Source organism: Sinocyclocheilus anshuiensis, unplaced genomic scaffold (genome assembly GCF_001515605.1).
Source record: "Sinocyclocheilus anshuiensis isolate Anshui unplaced genomic scaffold, SAMN03320099.WGS_v1.1 scaffold464, whole genome shotgun sequence".
Lineage (NCBI taxonomy): Eukaryota > Metazoa > Chordata > Actinopteri > Cypriniformes > Cyprinidae > Sinocyclocheilus > Sinocyclocheilus anshuiensis.
Window position 1 is genome coordinate 520,266 of NW_015555731.1, and position 5,219 is coordinate 525,484.

The 5,219-nt window shown below is 38.5% G+C and overlaps 1 pseudogene; it reads right to left on the reverse strand.

Annotated features, from left to right (window-relative positions):
* The window catches only part of LOC107672902 (interferon-induced very large GTPase 1-like), a 15,044-nt pseudogene extending 11,218 nt beyond the window's left edge, over positions 1-3,826 (reverse strand).
* Between the last annotated feature and the right edge of the window lie 1,393 nt (positions 3,827-5,219).

Below are 5,219 nucleotides of genomic sequence, written 5' to 3' on the forward strand. Positions count from 1 at the left end.
AAATAATGTTATTTTTAGCAGCATCATATGACCCCTTTAAGCAGTGGGACAGAATTCATTTTGGCAAATGCACGCTTTAAGACGGTTTCTGATACTTGCTCGTACAGCGCCTGACTAAACAAAAGAGTTATTTTTCGCGCCTTGTGTTTAAACGTTCGAATATACATAGTTATGTGTCAAAATGCCTGTCTCCTCGTCAACACAGTCATTTGTGTCTTAAATAAACGTTAATAGTTAAATATAAAGCATGTGTAGTAGTAGGCTACATGTGCACTAGTTGGCTATTATGCGATCCTGGCATTATATGATGAGATTTTAAAGGGATATAGTTCACCCAAAAATTTAAATATTATAGTATCAGTTTACACACAATACAAATACACAATACACACAATACAAATAATATTATTTACTCAGTTTCAAGTTGTTCTGAACCTGTATGAATTTCTTTGTTCTCCTCAACATAAAATAAGATATTTTGAAGAATATTCGTAACCACCAGAAAGCTTCTGGTCCCTGTTGACTCCAATGGTGGTTTTTTTTTTCTCCATACTATGGAAGTCATGGGGGCACAGCCACTGTTTTGTTACCAGTATTGTTCCAAAGATATACGTTTGCATTGAACAGAAGAATGAAACTCATTCAGGTTTAGAACAACAACAATATAACTTTAATTTTTGGGTGAACTATTCCTCCAAAGCAGCCTAATATAGCTGCTCTTGCCATTTGTGTCAATAATGTAAATTAAACATTAGAAAGAAAATCACTCACTGTCCTTGACCGAATCGCTTTTGTAAAATAATGTATATTGAATTTACACAGTGAAGACTATTCAGTCTATTTGTAGTCTATTTATTTTATACAATATATTTCTTATTCAGTGCTTTAAGTGTTTGTAGGTCAATTTCTTTGTTCTATTGTAATTCATGACTGTTTACTTGTCTTCAGTGAGTTTGTTTTTACATAGGCTAGTATTTTTATTTTGAGATATTGGAATTGGTAACAAGAATTATGAAACTTTGATTGGATAAAAATCCTATGTTAAGCTATATAATTATTGTGACGGGGGGGGCCCTGCAGTAAGTCATAGCCCCGGGGCCCATTGAGGCCTTAATGCGGCCCTGGCTGCATTGCATGTCTCCGATGAGAAGAGGAAGGGGTGGTTGTTGCTGGTTACTGTGTGATGATTGAAATCGCGAAGTGGCCTTAAACAATTAGTAAATAAACTGCAGAATATTATATTTTCTAGTACACGCACGAATTGCATGTATCCAGACAGCGCTGCATGAGCTCGCGGCACTATCTGCTCTTTAGCCAGGGTTCAAAGTCCAAAGCACGAGTAAAGTCTGTGCTGAAATAGCTAAACGTCAAGTGGTTCAGTAACAGTTTTATGAATTTTTTAAAAGGCTTGGATGTGACAATGTGATAGCTGTGACAAATATCTTCCCAAATTCTTAATGAGAATCATTTATAAATCAACAAAAAGAAGCACTGAGGTCCTCCTGGGGGGTTTCCGCCAAAATAAAAGCTTCATCAATATTCATAAAGGTTAGTATTGTAATTTTACTGTTGTTCTGTAAAATAAAATAAAAAAGACAATAATAATGATAATAATAATTACAACAGCTATAATATTACATTTATTATAACATTCACACATAGTGTTCAAATATGTATTAGATTTGTATCTGTGGGATCTGAAATATTTTCTAATGTTTTAAAATAATTATCTTCTGCTCAGCAAGGCTTCCTTTATTTGTACAGTAAAAAAAAAAAAACATGCCTGATTCAAGAACGGTGTCTCAAAAATTACCAAAATGTTTTTTTTACTAACTTATTAATTTTGATTTAAATTGTGCTTTATAATGTCTGCTAGAATGTTAAAAAAAGTTCAGTTTTAAGTAAATATTTTTAAATTGTTGTTTTGTAATTGTTTTTTTCGTTGAAAAGCAAGAAAACAGCAAAAAGCTACATTTGGGTATTTAATTTATGAAATGGTGAAAAAAAATTGGCAAAATACCAGGGGGAAAAAAATGTGAAAAAACCGTGTTTGTTATTCGGCCTTCGGCCCAGTGTTTCATTTTGTTCGGCTTTGACCAAGAATTTTCATTTCGGTGCATCCCTAGTTAGGATAATCATCAATAACCCAAACCAGATCAGCCAGAAACCTTGGGGTAATCTTTGCATTGTGGTCTTGAAGGTCAGCTGACCATCAATGACAGAATGGTCATGCAGGTTTGTGTTGCACAATATTTGGAAGATCAGGCCCTTCCTAAAAGACAAGACTGCGCAAAAGAGAAGGCTGCACTACGGATGAAAAATAGCCTTTGGCTAATTCTGGTACATTTACAGAAATGTTTTATTAACGTACAATGTCCATGTTAATTAATAGTGTATGCTAAGTAAATAAATGTAAATGTCAGTTCAAGCAATCTCAACAACTATGCAGTGCATGAATATACACAGAATGAACAACACTACACTGTCTCCTTTAATTTACACTAATTCTACTAATTTAGTGCAGTAATTCTCAACCACCCAGATCCATATATATGCTTTTTCTGAAGTAAATGACTTTTCTGATAAGATAACATTAAGAGTAAAAATACATAGAAACACACACACACACACACACACACACACACACACACACAAAGGAGAAAATCTGGAAACAAAAACAAATCACTTACAACTTTTATTTTCCTTCTTTTCCAGGTATTGTCTTTCTTGCCTCTCTCCAGTGTAGCTCTGCTGTTGATTCTCATTAAACAGATGCTCAATCTTCTTTATTAGGTCTCTCATCTCTGATTGGTTGTTCATCATCTTGTTGCAGGTCTGATATGTTTCTCCACGTTTCTCCAGCAGCTGCTCCAGAATAGGGCTGTTCTTCAGATCATCTTTTATCGTGTTACACTCTTCTTCTCTCTCATAGGTGAAGAGAATCATCACAAACTGAAGAACTTTGTCACCAAACACATTCTGAAGCCATTTAAGACTCACCTTATCAGCATCTGTTAACTGACCCAGTCGCACGACAAAGATGAAGACATGGATTTTATTTTCATTCACTAGTTGATTAATGTGATGATCCGTAGAGGGCAAGTTCAGTAAAGTCTCATGTAAGTCAATCATGTTGATTACAGAGATGTGATGTTCTGCTATCTCCCTCTGTGAAGGAAAAATCCTGGATGTTTCTGTAGTTTTAAAACATGGCTTTTCCTCTCCAAGTAGAATGTTTCCAGGTTCAAACTGGACAGACGTAGAGTTTCCAAACACTACAACAGTCAGTGGTGACTCATGATCTAAAGTAAACAACAACAAAAACCTTGATTTTAAAACACAAAAAATAATCTGATTAGTGCTGCAAAGTCAGATTAATTTCTTTGAATTGATTCTTATCACTTTTTTGAGCACTTAATGTAAAGCATATCCTACATTCATGCATTTATGTATTTGTTTTAAGTCGTCCAGTTTGCAGTGAACATTGGGCAGGATGTGCAAAGCACGAGTACGTTTGCAATTTGTCAACTATTTTATAGAAACAGTGTCAGCTATATCTTCAATATTAAGAACTGAGTAGACTTTGTTGTATAATAAACACAAAGTTTACACACTGTTGCTGACAAAAAAATAGAATTGATATCCTAATGTCAGTGTGATCTAAATATTGACTACTGTCCACAACAAACCCAACACGTACACGATTTTATGAAAAAGCAGTATAAGCCATTTGAATCTATAAACGGTTTATAATTTCAATTGAACACTTACACAAGGGAGGTTTTTCCATGCTCTGTCTTCTTCTGTGTAAAGTCTGAGGTTGACCTTGAACAAGTGCTGCAAAACAAAAAGAATTAGAACAAACTTGCTATACTGTGTAAACATGAGCACAGATTTGTCTAGTAATGCAATTGTGTAATCAAATTACAAAAATCAAATACTTATAATTAAATTTGCATTTTAATGTGCATGATCCCATTACATTTATTTTATTTTTTAGTTATTTATTTTGATTGTATGACTATGTATGTAAAACATTATCTATCAGCCCACAACACTAACTTGCTTCCTTGACTGGACGAGACGTTCACTTATGCACATGGTGAAGTGACATTGACAATAACAATGATTTGATGTGTTTTAAAATGGTAGGCACCTGAAATACCAAAGTGATCAGCACACTGAATACAATTGCAGAATAATTTTAAAGAAATAATGTAATATTTTGTCATCTTTACATTTAGACAAATTAATTTTTACAGGCACCTTGTGGCTTTGTCTGACAATAGCACTGTCACGGTCCAGGTGTGTGGAGGCAGGCAGGATGACAAGGACGACAAGGATTCAAATAAGGATATTTAATGTAGAGACAACAAGGCAGATTCGGGTAGAGGATACACACACACTCGGGGTAACATTCACAATAACCGACAACTAAGGCTCAGACAGACAGGAACTAATATAGGGTGGATAATTGGTGGCAGACAGGTGAACACAATGAGGGTAATTAACTAATGATTATACGGGCTAAACCAACAAAAGGGGAAGAAACCACAAACAAACAGTCCACAGGGGTGTTACATTACTCCCCCCTCCCAGAAGGTGCGTCCTCGCACCGTAGAAACAGAGGGAGGGGCGGAGGGGGACTAGGAGGAGGACAAAGCAGAGGATGTGAGATGGTGACAGGGGAAGGCAAAGGGCTGGCAGGCAGACCAGACAGGTGGAGGTTCCGGCGGAGGACGGAGTCCAGAGGCGATGGCGGGTCGACGCCCGACCAAGGCGGAGCCGGAGGGACGAGGGAGCACGGTGGAGCTGATGGATCTATGGGTGACGGTGGAGGCGAGGGAGCTAGGAGCCGAGGTGCTGGAGAGAGCTCTTGGGCTGGAGCCCTTCCTGGGCTGAACGAAACATCAGGAGCCCTTCCTGGGCTGAACTGGGGATCCCGCGGTCCCTCCTCCTCATTTTGGCCCTGAATTCCCTCCATAGTCCGCTCACCCTCAGCCATGATGCAGGGGGCGGAGCTCCTTTCCGCGCTCACACCGTCCACGGCTTGCTCCCCCGTGGTGGGCACGGTCACCGGCTCTCGCAGCTGGTCTGACGTGTTGGGCTCCATATCCGAGGCGATCCTCCTCTCAGCCGCGGGGCTTCGCTCCGGCTCGTGGATCGCGGCGGGGCATGGCTCTCCGTCATCGGTGGGCTCAGGCTTATGCTCCGTACCG